The sequence below is a fragment of the Mauremys mutica genome, chromosome 1, assembly GCF_020497125.1.
Source record: "Mauremys mutica isolate MM-2020 ecotype Southern chromosome 1, ASM2049712v1, whole genome shotgun sequence".
Lineage (NCBI taxonomy): Eukaryota > Metazoa > Chordata > Testudines > Geoemydidae > Mauremys > Mauremys mutica.
Window position 1 is genome coordinate 123,714,403 of NC_059072.1, and position 20,688 is coordinate 123,735,090.

At 40.4% G+C, this 20,688-nt stretch overlaps 1 protein-coding gene across 1 annotated transcript in view; it reads left to right on the plus strand.

Moving 5' to 3' along the window:
* Positions 1–20,688, plus strand: part of ARNTL2 (aryl hydrocarbon receptor nuclear translocator like 2) — a 73,303-nt gene that overhangs the window by 7,477 nt on the left and 45,138 nt on the right. The window lies entirely within an intron of this gene.

Consider the following 20,688-nt stretch of genomic DNA (forward strand, 5'->3'; position numbering starts at 1 on the left):
TTTTAAACTTTTATTTGTTTTTTTTTAATAGGTTGTTCTGTAGCTGGTATTAGCTTTTTCTGATTTTCTGAAAGACAAAAATAACATTTTTCTACCCCTTTCAGGGTGGCATTGATTGTTGCTTAAAAGATTCCTTTCTTTTACAAATACCCTTACTGATTGCAGGCAAAACAGAGGAATTACCCCCATATTTTCCTGTGTGTGTGTGTTTTAAGTTTATTCACAGGTAATAGCTGAGAAGCGTCATTACCATATTACCTTCAAGGATTTTTCCAAAAATCATACACACTATACGTTGTTACAGGGGTACTTACTAACATTAAATTTATTTCAATGTTTAATATTAACAATAACATTTAGCATCAAATCTCTTAAAGGGATCTTGTTATACCATGTCTTTTATTTAGGCAATTTCTTTTGTGCTGGCAGTTTTCACCTTCCTTTATCAGTTAGGTAATTTGCATCAACACAGGCTTGGCTTTTGGATTCAAAGCCATCAGCAGAGCTCAGAGACTCTGTCTTAAAAGGGACACAATCAACTTCCACCAGAGTTTTGATTTCTTTCCACTTTCAACTCCTGCTTACAAAACACACAGAGATCTGAAAAAGAAAACAGTCTATTGCGGCTCTTTTTGGAGCCCTAATAGGATTTTAATTCAGTAGCATATTTCATTTGTATTTCTTTTACCCCTTTTTACAATATACACTGCACATGTCCTAGGGAAAAAGCACATTTCTTCTATACTACAACTTTTTTTTTTTAAACATTAGCCATATCAATTTTTACATACGATGTAACTATTTCTTTTTTCTTACAGAGTTTTCATGTATCCTTATCAAAAGTGACAGTCTGATTACACAGAGCCATTTTAAGGCTCAGTGTTTTTAACATTGCTTCTTTTTGTTTTGTGCACCTCACCTCTGCTGTTGCTTCAGAGGGGCACTGTTAAAAAAATTTTTTTTATTCTTTCACTACAGCTCTTATCTGCTATTGTTACCAAAAAACAACAACCAACCAAACAAAAAGACTCCAGAATCTCTCCCTATTCTCCTGATTTTGACTGCCCTATTGCAGCCATGACTTGGTTTTTATTTAAAAAAACATTTTAAATTTTATAAAGAATCAAGTTACCCCTTAAGGGTTAAATGCTAAATCCCAAAGCCAAACAACACTAATTACCTGTGTCTTGCAAAAAGGTCTGTCAGTTTTGCAACTTTGAATTAAGAGTCAAATGAATTTTTAGTGGCATTAAAAACAAAAACAAAACTAATTTATCTTACACCTACAAAACAGGAGTTTTACAAACCAGATGTGCTGGTTTAGATTCTTAGAACTTTACATATTTTCACAGACAAATAGATACATACACATTTTCACAAAATTTAACTGCTTAATTCTCTCCAGCCTTTGTAGAGTTAACTTTTCACTCTCTCTCCTTAAATCACTTGTTTTTCTCCCAAAATAACACCTTTATCACCTCAGATTTCACCATTTTAAGTATTGTTCCAGGGGTTCATGCCTGCACTTACTGCTTTTCTTACTCCTTACACTATGCCCTTAGGGCTTCCAACCTGTTTTTCAGTTTCTTTATCTGTTGTTTGCCTGCTTTTAAGGGGTTTGGATCGATCCGGGGTGGAGGTTTTTTTTTTTTAGAACGGGGTAAAGGGTAGCGCTCGGTCTGGTGGTGGGAGAGAAGGCTTTTAATAAAGCTTTTAACCTATTATTTGAATATTTGAGAGAGGCGAGTTTTGATTTTGTCCAGCTACGATTTGCCTCTTCCCACCACTGAATGAAACAATTAACCTCTTCTTTAGCCAATTTAGCTTTAGGTTGGCCGAGTTTGTCATTTAAGACGTCCACTCGGTCTTTGTTCCAAGATTTTAACAGTGGCCACTGAGTTTTGGGATCCCCCTGAGTTAGCCTAGACCATTTTTCCAGAAATTTACAGGAGTCCGGACCCTTCTTACAGGAGTCTGGACCCATCCTAAATATATAAAATGAGCCGGCGTTCGTTTAGGGAACTGTCCTGACTTAGACGTCTGGTTACCCATACAGGAGGACTTCACACACCAATCGCACAAGAAGGAAATTCGGGTTCGTCAGAGCAACACACAAAAGGAGCCCACAGGCTACTGCCTCAATTGCCCTTGCTTTCACACCAGGGGTTTTACCCAAAGTGTGGTGCGGCTGCAATTGTGCAGATTCCACTCACTCAGACCGCCGGGACAGGAACCCCTTGGTCGGCCGATCCCCGGACAGAGATGGCACCCAGACTCAAACACTCCACAGGAAGACAGATAGACGCAGAGACAGGACAGTCCTCAGTCCGGACAAAACACAGAAATAATTACCTGACCAGATTCCTGATGTCAGATCCCGGGATCCCTACCAGAACAGAGTGGGAACCAACAGGTTCGATGGCGTAGACTTCACTGTGGTCGTGCGCCTTTCCGTTCTGGTGGAGGACCGCTCGGGCCAAATGCCCAGGTGCCGGCTGCCACGGTCGTCCCACAAAACGGTCAGGAATCACACAGCCCCAGTGAAGACGGTTGCCATCTCGGTGGAACCTCCAAATTGTCAAAGTTAGAATCAAGACTCACAATTTGTCAGACCACTCTGTTTTTATTAGCGCAGCGCTCCGCCAATAACACTCAGATAATGTGAGTGCCCATGCAAGACCCAAACAGTCTTATTTATACAGATAAAAGAGCGGGAATCAAACAAAGGGAGAAAAACAGCAAAATTCACCTGGGGCATAGCATGCGTATCCTACTTCCTTACTAACTCCTATAGATCTAAGGCTAATGCTTCACCAATTGCCCTTAAACGGTGCAATTGTTCTATGTTAATGTCTGTATTCCTGACACCTGGACTCCAGCATTCCAGCGATTTTCCTTAAAGGTACAGACAGCATTTATTTAATCCTATCTATTTTTGTAATATAATTAATTCTACTTTCACACAGCCTACAGCTTCTCTCAGCCTCCTTGCCTGCCTCATTGTCTGCAGTGCCCATGGGCTGTATCTGTGTGGGGTAAGGCGGGGGCACCTCCCATTGCTTTATACTCAGCAATGATGATTGTAGTATTAAATTATTATTTTAATACTAGTATTATTTTAATACTATTATTAAATAGGTGCCACAGGATTCTTTGTTGCTTTTACAGATCCAGACTAACACGGCTACCCCTCTGATAGTATTAAATTGTTTCTTTAAAATTGTTTAAAACTTATTCCTGTATTAAATTGCTTGTTTAAAATGTATGTAATGCCTTTTATCTGGCAAAAACATATTTCCCTGGAACCTAACCCTCACACACACCCACCCCTGTTTACATTAATTCTTATGGGGAAATTGGATTCACTTAACATTGTTTTGCGTAAAGTCGCATTTTTCAGGAACCTAACTACAATGTTAGGTAACTACAGGAGTTACTGTAATGCATATATAGGTTGAACAGATGTACTTTCCTCATTCTTGCATGTATCTCTGCAGTAATGATTCATTGAAATAATTTTAGAAAACTAATCCTTTTATTAAAAAGAAACAAATTTTAAATGACCTATCAAATGGCGCACAATTATTTGAATAGTCTAATTTGTGATCCTATATGCACGTGCCTAATGATTTAGATAAACAGAGTTGTCTTAAGTCTTCAAAAGTAACTATTGATTTTGAGTGCTTTAAGTTTTGGGTGGCCTTAAAAGGGCAAATTAGGCACCTTGAATTGGGTCTCAAATTGGGCACCATGATCATTTGTTGTCTTGGAAAATTTAAACCAACTGTGATTATTTTCTGTTTGTGGGTGTTTAGGTTTATATGTGAGTTGTTGCTTATCACTGTGTGACTGCACTCTGTGCATGTTCAGAGCCACAATATGAAAACCCTGAAGTCAATGGGACTCATACGATTTTACAAGATTGGGCCATTTCATTGGTAAAGAACTGTCCAGTCTCTTATTACATTCATTTCTGACTTATTTCTTACTCAGACTTTTTCAAACTTGTCGAAGCTTGTTTTCTTTGCTGAAATCTCTGAATATGCCAGGTCTGAGCTACTAAAATATTCTGGATTAATTTGAGCATAAAAAGTATCTGAATAGTGTTCTTAAAGCATGAAAAAACCCACTATTTTTATGCTCCGATAACTCAAACTGCTGATAGAATTTTCTCCAAGCATACCCCAACAAAAATTCACCTCTGAGTTAAGAGAAAGCATGGGAGTTCTGAGTAATTTCCCTTTCCACCTCTTCCCCTCCCCCACCCCCAAAAGAGGATTAGCATGAATATGCCTTTTCATTCCTAAATGATAAGAATGAAATGTTGACACAACTTTAATAACAGCCATAGGTGTGCAAAGGAGGGAGTAATTGGAAATTTCTCACCCTTGTGCAATGTGTGCTCCTGTCTATATAATATGAAAAATGCTATAGGCAGAATTTAAATGTACCTACTTTGTTACAGTGACGTTATTTATTACACTCCAAATGAGTCCATTACCTAGGTTATTACAATGTTGCTTTTAAACTGGGGGGGAGGAGTGGGAAATAAGTGTGTGTGTGTGTGTGTGTCCTAGTGCGTATGCAAAAACTATTTCTCTGCAAAATCCCTAATAGTTAGTTTCTCATTTTTCATTGATTTTCCCTCCCCCCCAGTAATTAAGTTAATAAGATCTTTGGATGTTTTTTGTCCTCCTAATAGATATTGTATAAGGTCAGAATAGATATCTTGAAATTGAAGTACATTAGTATTTTAGGAGGCAACCTGAATAGGTTTAAACTATACCTAACTAAAAACTAATAATTCAGTGAGGAGTTATTAGTGTGTTCGTTTACAACACTTTTACCAAGAATCTGTTTTCTCTGTAAAAAGAACAGGAGTACTTGTGGAACCCTAGAGACTAACAAATTTATTTGAGCATAAGCTTTCGTGGGCTACAGCCCACTTCATCGGATTCATGTAGTGGAAAATACAGTAGGAAGATTTTATTTATATATGTCTCACACACACAACATGAAACAATGGTTGTTAACCATACACACTATAAGGAGAGTGATCAGTTAAGGTGAGCTATTATCAGCAGGAGAGGAAAAGAGCTGTTTGTAGTGGTAATGAAAATGGCCCATTTCCAGCAGTTGACAAGGAGATGTAAGGAACTGTGTGTGGGGCGGGGGGGTAAGCTTGGGGAAATAGTTTTACTTTGTGTAATGGCCCATCCACTCCCAGTCTTTATTCAAGCCTAGTTTGATGGTGTCCAATTTACAAATTAATTCCAATTCAGCAGTCTCTCGTTTTCTCTGTGATACCTTTGTATTGCTATGATGGTCTTTGCTATTGTAATGTTTCTTTGGAGAGAAAATGGCTGTGGCTTTTGTATATTGAATCCACCTTTTTATCTGCATGCTTTGCCTTTCAGTATTTTTAAAAGCAAAATTGTGCTTACTGCGTACAAATAAGCACATTTCCAGATCACTCTGGCCCAGTTTAAGTTAGATCAGAAAAAGGCCATATACATATACCATTGAAATGCAGACACTGCTGTGCCAGTATAGGGAATTTGGCAGCATTCTGTCCTGGCAAAACTATTTGGGGACAGGAAGGGGAGTGTTGGGTTTTTTATGTTTTTCTTTACTTGGAGTTTAAAAAAAAATTGTCGTAGGTAGCATATGATTATTCAGGTTGGTATTTGTTGTTTCAATTTATTTAAAATATTATAACTTATGGTGAACTTAAGACTTTGAGACAGATGTTTAAAACTAGTTTTGTAATGCTGAGATTTTGGTTATACATGTAAGTATTTAAATGTAAGCATTAATTAAGCATTTTTTTGAGGGGATAAATAACTTTTTTAAGCTGAAATCCTGTAATTGGTGTCCTTTTGAACATACCTTTCCCCCCCTGTAAAGTACCGCTTGTGTAGAGAATAAGGATGGTTAGAGTGGTAGGCTGGAACTGGATACCCAGGTTCAATTCCCTGCTCTGTCACAGACTTCCTTTGGGACCTTAGACAAGTCATTTAATCTCTCTATGCTTCAGTTCTCTATCTGTAAGAGTGCTTCCTACTCATGGGGGTTTAGTGAGGATAAATACATAAAGATTGTGAGACACTTTGATATTACAATAATGGAGGCCATATAAGTACCTATGATGGATAGATAATTTAAAATATGATGAAGCTTTGATAAAACTTTTCCTACCATAGCAAAAAGTATTACCGTAGAACCTCAGAGAATAAGCACCTTGGGAATGGAGGTTGTTTATAACTCTGAAGAAAACGTTATGGTTCTTTCAAAAGTTTACAGTTGAACATTGACTTAATACAGCTTTGAAACTTTACTATGCAGAAGAAAAATGCTGCTTTCCCTTTGCTTTTTTTAGTAGTTTACGTATAACATGGTACCATACTGTATTTGCTTTTTTTTGTCTGCTGCTGCACTTTGGTGTACTTTGATGTTTTTCTGTAATTTAAATTTATCCCAAGCAAAGCCTCCTTGGAAAAACAGAGAGTAGACTACTCCTTGAACTGAACAATGGATCTTGCTATGAAATGTTTAGTGATGGGTGCTGCAGCTTTATGAAGTGCTTTCATCTGCTCCATGTTAAATGTCTGCTATCCAAATGCTTATACTTGCCTAGTTTTAGAAAAATAATCATTATGCTTTGGTCCTGATGCTTTAGAGCTCTTTGGCTGATGTTTCTTCTGCTTTTAGTTCTTTATCCTCATAAAGGTTCTTAAGGAAAGAATTAATCAAAAGCTCTATGCTCTACCTGGCAAGAGTCAATACTGGATCCTTACTGAAAATCTTTGTAATTAAGACCTGCTTGGCATTAACTATTTTTATTCAGGTAACAGTAGTCTCTATGCTATCCAGTTCTAGAGGTACTGGGTGGCACTTAACAAACCCTAACACCACCCAATGATCTTTTTTTATGTAAGCTCCTTCAAAATATGATTTATATTGATTTTCTTAATACTGCAGATATTTTTATTAAAGAAGAAAAAGAAAAGGTGGATGGTAGGGGAAAAAATTAAGTGTAGTTTTCACAGAACATCAGATATCAATTTATTTTAAGAAAAAATATCCTAGTTTTGATCTTATGGTACTCAGAGTAAAATCTGGACCATTATAAATGACCAGCCATGCCATTAAATTCTATTCTGTTTCTTTAAGAGGAAGTAGTTTAAAAAATAGGTTGGCTGTCTGTGTACAAGAGTATTTAGATTATAGCACTGTTCTATCCTGCTTTATTAGTGGATGAAAGGGTCTGTTCTACTGAAAGCAATCTAATCTTTCATACATTCAGATTTTTGTTTACTCAGTGCCCTTTCATGTGTATCCTTCAATAATATATGCCCCAAATGTTTTTTCTAAAAAACTGAAGTTTATGATGTAGATTTCATTATCTATATTTACTGTGTAAATGTGACTCAAAATAACAGGTGCTCTTCACATATGCACATGCTAAGTTTTAAACTATGTTCAAAGCAGTTCTGGAGGACATCAGAAGCATCACAGTGACACGTAATGCCCAGTACGTAATTAGAGTATGGGTGTCCCAGGTGGTAGTTTTGGAGAGTAAAAAGTTCTGTAGCCGTCCTTGTGGCATTTACAGCTTTATGGTTACTTAAATTTAATGAAGCTGTTGCATATGGAAACCAGGACTGTATCAGGTATAAAGAGTACCATTTACTTAAGTGAGTAAATAATAAAGGCAGGCTGGATTTTTGCTTAGTCGCCTAGTGTTATCAAATTCTGCACTTCATTTTTTTAGTTGTGGAGAAATTCTGTAAGATAAATGCTATGAATTAATACTAAAATTTCTCAGTAATTTTGAGGACTTACGTTGTCCTTTTTATTTAGAAAAATATCTAGAAAACTCTTCTTGTTTTCTCTGAATCCTGTGACACTTTTGTGTTTTCCTTCTCCAGGTATATGATGGATAAATGATTTTTTTTTTATCCCCTTGGGACGTCTTTTTCATACTTCTCAACTAGTTTGCATTTATTCTGTGGACACATTTTTGCTCAGAGATACAGTTTTTAACCTGGAATTGGAGTTTAGAAAATAAGAAATATTCACTTTACTTGGGGGGGAAAAAAAATCAGTTATATAAATGTCTGTCTCCAGTGAAAATACATCACCCTTGGTTCTCCACCAATACACACTTATTAAAAAAAATCATTCAACTATTTCACATTTATACTTTTTCTATAACTTGTACATATCTTCTAGCAGAATACATCTGGAAAAATATAGCAAAACAAAGAACGATAAGTGGTGAGTTGGATTCACGATTTGCAATGATACTTCCCTAATTAATGTTATTTATCTATAAAGCATCCCCTAGTAAAGACACTCTGTAATAAAGCATCATTAAAACATAATGAGAAAACACTTTCTTAAAACTGAAATAAATAGAACCAAACCTAAGAGGCTTGGTGCAAATATAGTGTATGTGTAGCCAAGAGTTGTGTGTTTGTGTGTACGTATATATGCCATGTAATATATATGCCATGTGAAATTAAGTCTTAGTGTTGTTTTTTTAATTGAGACTGCTATTATAGAATAATGAACTCCACTCACAAGACCCACCATAGCAAGGTTTTGATTGCATCCCATTTTAAGAAATGATGGTTGAATAAGGTAGGTCATACCAGATTTTCATGAGAGAAAGCTCAGGGAGAAGGTCTTAAATATGCCTAGAAGCTGTATAGAATAGGCAGGCTGCTCTATGAAGGCAAACCCTTGTGCTTGTCTGGAGCTCAATTGACGTCAGCGGGACTCCACATGGATGCAGGAGTCAATCTGCACAGCACAGTTTGCAGGATCAGGGCTTATAGCTTTTAAAACCAGTTTTCAACTTTGGATCATTCTGTTATTCTATACGTAGCCGATGCTGTAAAGAACCAACGACAGCTGTACTATGATGATTGTTTTAATCAGTGAGCAAATCAATAGAAATACACTGAGTCTAGTGAAAAGGAGTTTAATTTTTTTTTATGGGGCAGATGTTTCACGAGGCTGTCATTGGTGTATCCTGCACGGCTTGCCTATCTCAAGGAATCATTCATACCATAGGTTTCAGAGTAGCAGCTGTGTTAGTCTGTATCTGCAAAAAGAAGAGGAGTACTTGTGGCACCTAAGAGACTAACAAATTCATTTCAGCATAAGCTTTCATGGGCTACAGCTCACTTCTTCGGATGCATAGAATGGAACACAGAGACAGGAGATGTTTATACATACAGAGAACATGAAAAGGTGGAAGTATGCATACCAACTGGAAGAGTCCAATCAATTGAGATGAGCTATCCTCAGCAGTAGGAAAAAAAAACCTTTGAAGTGATAATTGAGATGACCCATAGAAGGTGTGAGGAGAACTTAACATAGGGAAATAGATTCAATTAGTGTAATGACACAACCATTCCCAGTCTCTGTTTAAACTTGAGTTAATTGTATCTAATTTGCATATTTTGAGTTCAGCAGTCTCTCTTTGGAGTCTGTTTTTGAAGTTTGAGTGACAGACCTGAAGGTGGCAATTTTGCAACAAAAAAACTTAAATATAAATATCTCCTGTCTGTGTGTTCCATTCTATGCATCCGAAGAAGTGAGCTGTAGCCCACAAAAGCTTATGCTGAAATAAATTTGTTAGTCTCTAAGGTGCCACAAGTACTCCTGTTCTTTTATTCATACCATATTTGCATGTTGTTTTGTATGGAAAGAGTTCATTCAAATAGCAGATTTTTATCCTTAGTCCATACACTCAGGCCAATTCCCTCAATGAGCAGGGGCATAAGAGAGCATTTTCAAAACAACCTTTACCCATAGCAAGCCTTTTTCACCTAGGGTTGATGGTTGTTTACTTTAGTCTGCTTTGAAGTGATGCTTAAACATCAGAACTGAAGAATCCAGAGGGCAAGTTCACACAGAACGAAGCAAACAAATCTTTGTCTTCAAAGGCTTAGGAATATAATAATTAAAAGAATAATGAATACAACATTCACCAATGACTTAAGTTTAATCAAAATATTCAGTCCTGCAACCATATGATGTGATAACATGGCCCGGTTACTGATCTTCCCATTTAGATATATTTTCTTTGGTTTATCACTGTTCTGCAACTTGTCCCTCAGTTCCCCCTTTTCTTAGTCTTGAGTCAAACCCCGTAGTGACAGGTTGAAACAAGACAGATTGCCAAAAGAAAGTTCCTTTAATTTAGTAATGAAACCTTCATCAGCAGGTAGTGGTTTTTATAAGTCTGTCAGAGAAGTGTAACAGCATATCAATTACAGTGAATCATAAAGAAAGGTAGATAGAAATGATAAATGAATGAGAGAGGTTAGTAACTTTTCTTAGGTTGACTGGAAACATTTAAGCCGTAAGGAGTGGAAAGTAAATTCCTTTTAAACAAAGGCAATTTGAGAACATATGCAATTACAGAACTAAGTCTCTGTAGGGACAAATTGTGTATTTCAGTTTGTTCACCTACCTTCCTCGATTGTTCTGCTCTCATTTCTAGATGAACCTAGTTCACTGGCCTGCCCTGGTACATATACATAATTCCTACTTCATTCAGTGCAATTAATCCAAGTGTTGTTGAATTAAAAAAAAATGTGGTAGTATTTTATGTTTATAAAAGTTAATTTTGTACTTGTAAATTAATGCTGTCGTTTAAAAAAAAAAAGGTGTTTGAGTATACATAATTAAAAGCTCTCTTTTCAGACAACAGGTACAGAAATTATATGTTTAATTTACATATGCATTTACTGCAGTTGGGTACCTGGTTACACATCTAATTTGTGTACCTAATGTTCCGAAAATCTGGCTCTACAATCTTAAAATTCAGCTGTCTCTCTTTTAATTGAATAATAAAAAATAAACCGAAGATGAACCAAAATGTTCCCTTTGTTTTAATAATGATTTTTTTATGTCCTAAAAAAAATCTTTCCACGGCTGAGATATGCAATTTGTTTCAGCCTACGGCAAGTTGTAGTTATAAACTCCAGGAAAAGATACTCTCTTCATAGTCTAATGCATCATTTGGACAGATCTTTGGCTTAAATAGTATGACTTGGTGCGACTTTGTAAGTGGTTGATGTGATTTAACCTCAAATTTGCACAGACTTAATTACTACAACTACTGCTGTTTCACATGTTGCATATATCACTGTGAGTAAATTATGACTTTTAAACTTGAGCTTTGATATCATTTTATCTTATGCTTAGTAAAGTTTTCAGAAAAAATGTAGGGATAGAGTAAGGTAATGGGCCCATTCTGTGCCAATTTCATTTCTTGTGACTTTAACCAAAAATATTTTTGTTTCTAACCCAACTTTATTCTAAGATGCTGCAGTATGTTTTAATATCTATTTGTAATAAAGCTCTTTAGTTCTGACTTGCAGTATGCAGCATGTAGAGTAATTGTTTCTTAAACAAAAATAAGTTTTACTTATATGACTTTTACATATATTTTCCATAAAAAAATAATTTTGGATGCTTAACAGTTTGAATTTTTTTTTCTGGATTTTCAATAGAAGGAGCCATTTCAGTGTGGAAAATGTTTCTCAGAGTATCCCATTAAACTACCCATTACTGAAGTGTTCTCCTGGAGTCTTATTGACTGGACATTGACACAACCTAACAAAATGGGCAGTGCTAAAAATAAATGTTCAGGGACTGATTTTAATATAAAATATTTGGGTGCATTCGCATTTAAAGTCATCATTGACTAAGAGTTAAATTTTATTAATTAGGATAAAATGTAGAAAAATTTCCCACTTTTCTCATAGCTTTCTCTGTTATAAATGAAAGCAAAAAAGCAATGAGAAAAACGTGAATTTTCCTCTATCATATATAAACAATACACACAAATGCAAAAAATAACAAAAAACCCCAACTATGTCAAACATACCTTTTTGAGATGGCAAAGTGAAGAACTCAAATGTTAGGAAATGCTAGATTTACAGGTGCTTTTGCAATCTTATTTCTGCCCTCTTGTACATCCATCTCATGCTTTAAATTAGCAGGGGTCCTGTAGAAAAATAACATGTTCTCATGTAATTAAGGACTGTATCATAATTAGGACGGGTTGAAAATCCATATATCACCCTCCAGTAGATGTTCACATTGTTGTAAAGTGTTTGAAGGGTCTTGCTAAGATGTTTCCATTCATAAGTGTGGGATCTTAGGCCTGGTTTACACTAGGACTTTAAATCGAATTTAGCAGCGTTAATTCGAACTAACCGCTCAACCGTCCACACCAGGAAGCCATTTAATTCGAACTAGAGGGCTCTTTAGTTCGAATTTGGTACTCCACCCCGACAGGTGGAGTAACGCTAAATTCGACATGGCTAGCTCGAATTAGGCTAGGTGTGGATGCAAATCGAACTTAGTAGCTCCGGGAGCTATCCCACAGTGCACCACTCTGTTGACGCTCTGGACAGCAGTCCGAGCTTCGATGCTCTGAGCAGCCACACAGGAAACGACCCGGGAAAATTTGAATTCCTTTTCCTTTCTGGACAGTTAGAATCTCATTTCGTGGTTGGACATCGGGGCGAGCTCAGCAGCACCGGCAGCAATGCAGAGCTCTCCAGCAGAGGAGTTCATGTAATCTCTGAATAGAAAGAGGGACCCGGCATAGACTGACCGGGAAGTCTTGGATCTGATCGGTGTGTGGGGCGAGGAGTCTGTGCTTTCGGAGCTGCGCTCCAACAAACGGAATGCAAAGACCTACGAGAAGGTCTCCAAAGCCATGATCCAGACAGAGGATACAGCCGTCATGCAACGCATCGCCGCGTGAAAACCAAGGACCCCAGACAAGGCTACCAAAAAATCAAAGCGGCAAACGGACGCTACGGAGCCTGCCACCACTGCCCCACCAGTGACCATGGACTCTGATGATGGGACAGTGTCGACGGACAGTTCCTCGACGATGTTCACGGACGGGGAAGATGAGGAAGTGTTTGTGGAGGACGAGGCAGGCGAGAGTGCTTACAATGCTGGTTTCCCCGACAGCCAGGATCTATTCATCACCGTCACGGAGATCCCCTACCAACCCTTCCCGGCCATGAACCCGGATCCTGAATCAGGGGAAGGAGCAGTCGGTAAGTGCTTTAACCATGTTAACTTTTATTCTTAATATAACAGGAATCTGAAGTGTGTGAGAAGGAGGTCTCTCTATATATGGTGATAGAACAGAAATCCTCCTGGGAGATCTCCACGAAGCTCTCCTTCCGTTAATCGATAAGCATCAGCAGGAGGTTCCTGGGGAGAGCTGCCTTATTGGGTGCTCCGTGATAGCACCCTTTTCCGCGCGAGGCTTTCATGCGGTATTCAGGGAGCATTGCCTCCCCGAGCACGGCTGCATCGGTCCGTGGTTCGTGATAGATTTCACGCAGCATGCGCTCTCTATCTCCTTCAGTGCCCGTCCTCACGGTGATCTCGCTAGGAGACTCATGCATCTAAGTAGTGGAATTACTGTTATGGTGCGCCTGGTCCAAAGTATTTTTAATAAATCCACGGACAGACGGCATAGCACAGACTCAGCACGCAGCTGCGTGACGAGCGTAACGGAAAGCCAAAGAATATAATGGATGCTCATGGAGGGAGGGGGGAATGAGGACGCAAGGTATCCCACAGTTCCTGCTGTCTCCGAAAAGTATTTGCATTCTTGGATGAGCTCCAAATGCTTCTAGGGTCAAACACAGTGTCTGCGGTGGGTCAGGGCATAGTTCGGCAATTTGCGCACACACCCCACCCACCACCAGAAGTGAAAACAATCCTCTGTTGACTCTTTTACATGTCACCCTATCTTTACTGAATGCTGCAGATAGACACGATGGTGCAGCACTCAACACCAACATCCTTGCTCCCCCCACGCTATGGATGGCTGATGGTACAAAACGACTGGTATCCGTCCTCATAATCAGCCTATTGGCACATGGGGCAGTGCAAAAGGACTGGTAACCATGCGTACTAGCATCTGTGAGGTTGATCAAGGGCGCCTGGCCCTAATTTTTCATGGTAGATGGTGCAATATGGCTGGTAACCGTCCTCATCATTGCAACAGGGGGCTGAGCTCCATCAGCCCCTACCCTTCCTGTGTAAAGAAAAGATTGAATTGCCCCTGGACTAGCAGAGGGATGATGGGCTCCTTCATCCACAGTAATTAATGTCCTGCCTGGACTATCATTGCAGCTGGAGGCTTCCTTCCACTCATTTCTCACAAACAAGTCACTGTGTCTTATTCCTGCATTCTTTATTACTTCATCACACAAGTGGTGGGACAATGGTATGGTAGCCCAGGAAGGCTGTGGGAAGGCCGGAATGAACAGGTGGAGTTGTTGCAGGAGCACCCCCTGTGAATAGCATACAGCTCCAAATTTATGCAGGATCGCACACAGAGCAGCTGTGCTATCTGGTTCTATGATACAGTGGTTCTCTAGTACACTTGCCCATAATCTAGGCAGGACTGATTCTATTTTTAGATACCAAAAAGGAGGGATTGACTCAGGGAGTCATTCCCAATTTTTGCTTTTGCGCCCCTGGCTGCTCGGCCAGGGGCACTTATGACAGCACCAAATGGTGCAGTGCAAAAGGACAGGTAACCATGCCCATCTTATTACCATCTTATTACCAATTTATGGTATGGTAGATGGTACTATATGGCTGGTAACCATCTCTGCTGTCATGCAAAAGCAAAAGCATGCTGCTGTGTAGCGCTGCTGGACCGCCTCTGTCAGCGGCATCTAGTACACATACGGTGACATACACAAAAGGCAAAACAGTGTCCATGGTTGCCACGCTGTGGCGTATGCCAGGGCAATTCTGGGAAAACGGGCTTGAAATGATTGTCTGCCGTTGCTTTCCCGGAGGAAGGAATGACTGGCGACATTTACCCAGAATCCACCGCGAAAATGATTTCTGCCCCAGCAGGCACAGGGGTCTCAACCCAGAATTCACAGAGACAGCCTAGACTCAGTTAATTGTTCGCAAAAATGTATCTTTGCAAGGAATTCACTCCCTGTTTCCCATCTCACAGCTTCCACTGTCTCCAGACCTGCCACAGCATCCCCCTCGCAGAGGCTGGCAAAGATTAGGCGGAGAAAGAAAAAGACAAGGGACAAGATGTTCGAGGAACGTATGGGCTGCTACCTAGCCGAGGCGGACCAGCAGAGCCAGTGGAGGGAGACCGTCTCTCTGTACCAGCGCTCACACAGCGAACGGGAGGAGAGGTGGCGTGAGGAAGACAAGCAGGCGACTCAAACAATGTTTGGACTAGTGAGGGAGCAAACGGACACGCTCAGGCGCCTTGTGGATGTTCTGCAGTACCGCAGGAGGACAGAGCCCCCCTGCAGTGTATCTGCAACCGCCCTCCCCCGCCACAAAGTCCCATACCCCCCTCACCCAAAATAACCAGAAGGAGGGGCGCCAGAGGCCGTGTAAACTGTCACTGCACCCCAGCAGAGTGCTCAAGTACCCAAAAGCTCTCATACCCTACATTTGCAGAAGTCGTTCCCTTCCGGACTCACACAAGTCCCAATCCCAGTTCCATCCCCTAAGTGTCTACTTAAGTAATAAAAATACTTTGCTGTTAATTACTGTTTCCGTCATGTTTTTTCAAAGAAGACTGTGTTTGAATGGGGGGCATGGGGAAGGGGGTTGTTAATTGCATAGGACAGTCACCTTTCCCAGGGTACAGACACGGGGGCAGGATCAGCAGCGGGTCACACACACAGTGCAGTCAGTAGGCACCATGGTCGGTATGGGAGGTGGTTTCCAGGTTCTGTGTAGGCGGGGGGGATGTGACTTTGTAGCGGGGGAGGGCGGTTACAGATCTTATACTGCGGTCCTTGTCCTGGACCGCTGAGTCACGCAGCAGAGGAATCTGTATCCGTCCTCCTCCGCCACAAGGTCACATATCCCCCTGCACACAGAATTCGAAAAAGAGGGATGGCAGGCTCCGTTGAAAGAAGCATTCCGGCACTGCGGACCGCTCTAGGAGCAGGAGCCTGTCATTCGTTGAGTTTAGAGGCGGTCTTTACATCACCGCACACCCTACCCAGCACAGTCTGCCTCCCAGTTTCAACCCTTTAACGCAAAGTCATGAATAAAGAAACCTTTCTTCAGTAACAATGGGACATGTATTTTATTTTTACACGCGTGTTGGAAGTGGGGGAAACGGGGTGAACGGGGTATGTAACCGAAGAGGAGAGTCAACAGTCAGTGGGTAAAGAAACAGGGGCAGGTTCAGCTTCTCTGTAAAGAAACTGAACAGTCACAGGTCACGCTGCTCGCTGGTATTTGAAGAGTTCCTTGTCGCTGTCCCAGGCGCCTATATAGGGCTTCATGAGCAAGTGCATTAGCGGGCAGGCTGGGTCCCCGAGGATGACTTTAGGAATCTGCTCATCCACAACAGTTATTTCGTGGTCCGGGAAGAAACTACCTTCCTGCAGGCGTCTGAGCAGCCCACAGTTCCTGAAAACACACGCATCATGAACCTTGCCCGGCCACCCGATGTTGATGTTTGCAAAACGTCCCCTATGGTCCCCCAGTGCTTGCAGCACCATTGAAAAGTAGCCCAATTTCTCATCAGCTGACTGTGAAAGAGGTGGACGATAAAGTGCGAGGAGGAGAAAACGGCGATGATCGCAGCGGGCTCCGTGCTTGCAGTGCTGTGGCGTCCGCGCTGTCACTGACCAGAAAAGTGCACGAACAGATTGCCCGCAGGCGCTTTCAAGGAGGGAGGGAGGTTGTGATTGATGGTTCAATGACGACACTTACCCAAAACCACCCTCGACGCATTTCTCCCCCCAGCAGGCATTGGGGGCTCTACCCAGCATTCCAATGGGCAGCGGGGACTGCGGGAACTGTGGGATAGCTTCCCACAGTGCACCGCTTCCAAAGTCGACGCTGGCCCCATGAATGTGGACTCAGAAATTCGAATTAGTGTATTTAGTATGGATACACAAATTCGACTTCATAAGGTCGAATCCACAAATTCGAACTAAGTTGATTCGAAATAGTCTTGTAGTGTAGACAAGGCCTTAGTGTGAGATCTTAACTTAGTTCTGTCTGCACTGATGGGCCTTCCTTTTGGACCAATGGCAATGCACATATCATTACATCTCTCACGCTATGAAAATGGCAGTTTTAGTTGCAGTTATCTCTTCAAGAAGGGTGGGACCTTGATAGTATACCATGTTCTGTCTGGACAAAGTGTCACATAGGCATTATCCTAATGTCTACCAAAAGTTGTCACAGACTTCCATTTGAACCATCAGATTCATCTGCTTATGTTTTCGCCAAGCCACATGCTTCTAAGACAGAGGCTAAGCTCCATTTCCTATCAGATGTGCATTAGCATTTATTCATAGAGGACAACAACATTTGGCTTCACATCAAGATTTTTTTTTCTTTCAATAGCAGAAAAGATGAAGGGGAAACCATCTTGTCTAGCGATGGTCTTAGATGGAGATCTGTGTGGTCTTAGATGGAGATCCTGTTATGAAGTGGCTAAAGTGAGTCCTCCTGCTTCTCTGAGCTCATTTTACCTTCAGTTAGCAGCCTCTACAGCATCTTTGAAATTGTTTTCCTTTTGCGGACCTATGCGAAGCAAACACCTGGGAATCTGTTCACACATTTTCAAAGCAGATTAGATGCTGAGTTTGGAAAGGCTATGTTACAATCTCTGTTGTCCTAAGACTCTGAGCTCCAATCTCTATTACATTGGTCCACTGCTTGGGAGTCATCTTAACTAGTCAAGTAGCCAAAGGACAAGCATTTGAATAAGAAAGGAAGGTTGCTTGCCTATGCAGTAACTGGACTTCTTAAAGAGGCATTGGCCATATTACATATTCCATGACTCATCCTCTATCCCTTTTAGTCCTGTGTCACCTGGATTTTGCTGTGGAGAGTGGCATTTCTCCCATTCTGTCTTTTTATGCCCTCATTATGGGGCATTGAATTCTAGAGCACATTTGTGGGCACAGCAGACACTGCTTGCCAAAAGACTCCAACCTTGGGCACATGCATACTGTGACGTTGCACTCCATATGATTTTATGGAAATATTCTAATACGTGTGAATATAAAGTAACTGGAATATGCTTTATGCAAAAAGTCTCTTATAAGGTATCATTACAAAGTCTATAATCTATTAAGTGTGCATCCTATTTGTATAAATGTATCACTCTAATATCTGAAAATATCTGGAACTAGAAATATGAAATATAACGTCTCTGAGGTCCTATTGTAATTATGCAAAGTGTGGGCCATTAATGGTGATTTGGAATTTTGATAGCTCCCATTAATCAGGACAATTATCTGTAGATGGCTCTGTTTACTTGCAAGCTTTCCTGTGAGTCAGGCTAGGAAGAATGAAGGCTTGGGGGTCTCACAGGTCATGTGATCCGTGTCACCTGGTACTGAAATCCATCTTAAACCTGGTGCTTTTCCATTTAGAAGGGGTGGGAACCCAGAGAGACAAAAGATTTCCACCTTGTGCCAAAATTATAAAAAGGGATGGAACAGAACAAAGGATGTTACAGTCATGAGAAATCCCCTAGTTACAACCTGAGCTGGAGCTAACAAGAATTGTACAGGGGAAAGGATTAGGCCCAGACCAGGAAGGAGTTTAAGTCTGTGAAAGAAGCTTTTTGGAACATCTCTGAGGGTAAGATTTTATCTGTAATCGGTTTCTTGGTGTATTGGACTTAGACTTGAGTGTTTTGTTTTACTTTGTTCTATCTGTTACTACTTGGAACCACTTAAATACTACTTTTTATACTTAATAAAATCACTTTTGCTTATTAATTGAGCCAGAGTAAGTAATTAATGCCTGGAGGACCAAACAGCTGTGCATATCTCTCTATCAGTGTTATAGAGGATGGACAATTTATGAGTTTACCCTGTATAAGCTTTATACAGAGTAAAACAGATTTATTTGGGGGTTGGATCCCATTGGGAACTGGGTATCTGGGTGGTGCTGGAGACAGGAGCACTTAAGCTGTTTTCAGTTAAGTCTGCAACTTTGGGGACGTGATTCAGACCTAGGCCTGTGTTTGCAGCAGGCTAGCGTGCCTGGCTCAACAAGGCAGGGTTCTGAAGTCCCAAGCTGGCAGGGAAAACGTGCTGAGACTACCTCTGAACCCATCAGGTGACAGTCCCAAGGGGATCTCTGTGACCCAACCTATCACACATACCTTAAATGGAGTATGTCTGATGGCCAACCCATCTTGAAGAATTACAGATACCTACGTACACATGTGTAACTTTTCTTGCTTTTTTGAAAATGGTAGAAAATAATTTACTATGTGGGGAAGGAAAGTTAACTGATCCCATCAGGAAGGCTGAAGTGTTAATGCCTATTTTGCTTCGGTCTTCACTAAAAAGGTTAATGGTGACCAGATACTCAACACAGTTAATTTTAATAAAGGGGAAGGAACACAGGTCAAAATTGGGAAAGAACAGGTTAAAGAATATTTAGATAAATTAGAGGTAGTCAAGTCAGCAGGTCCTGATGAAATTCATCTGGGATACTTAAAGAACTAGCTGAAGCAAGCTTGGAACCATTAGCAATTACCTTCATGGAGGATGGGTGAGGACGCAGAGGAAATGCAGAAGGGAAAACATAGTACCTATCTTTAAAAAAGGGAACAGAGGACCTGGAGAATTATGGCTTAGTCAGCCTCACTTCAATAGTTGAACAATAATTAATCTATTTGTAAGCATCTAGAGGATAATAAAATTATAAAGAATAGCCAGCATGGATTTTTTCAAACAAAAATCATGCCAAACCAACCTAATTTCCTTCTTTGATAGTGTTACTGGGTTGCTAGATAAGGGGAAGCAGTAGACATGATGTATCTTGATTTTTAGTAAGGATTTTGACACAGTCCCACCTACTATTCTCATAAGCAACCTTGGGAAATGCAGTCTAGATGAAACTACTATAAAGTGGGTGCACAACTGATTGAAAGAGTAGTTACTAGTGGTTAACTGTTAAGCTGGGAGGGCATATCTAGTAGGATCCCACAAGGGTCCAGTAATGGAATGGGAACAATGCTTATAAAATTTTGTGGATGACACCAAGTGGGGAGGGGTTGCAAGCACTTTGAAGGACAGGATTAGAAGTCAAAAATGACCTTGATAAATTGGAGAATTGGTCTCAAATCAACAAGATGAAATTCAATAAAGATAAATGCAAAGTACTTTGCTTAGGAAGGAAAAATCAAATGCACAACCACAAAATGGGGAATAACTGGATAGATGGTAATAATGCTGAAAAGGATCTGGGCAGTTAAAGTGGATCACAAATTGAGCATGAGTCAACAATGTGATGCAGTTGTGAGAGAGGCTAATAGCATCCTGGAGTGTATTAACAGGAGTGTTGTATGTAAGACATGGGAGGTAACTGTCCTGTACTCATAGCTCATGAGGCCCCAGCTGGAGTACTTTGTACAGTTCTGGGCACCAGACATTAGGAAAGATGTGGATAAATTGGACAGAGTCCAGAGGAGAGAACAAAAATGATGAAAGGTTAGAAAACCTGACCTATGAGGAAAAGTTGAAAGAATTGGGCATGTTTAGTGTTGAGAAAAGAAGACTGAGTGGGGACTTGATAAGTCTTCAGATATGTTAAGGGCTGTTATAAGAGGACTGTGATTGTTTTCCATGTCCACTGAAGATA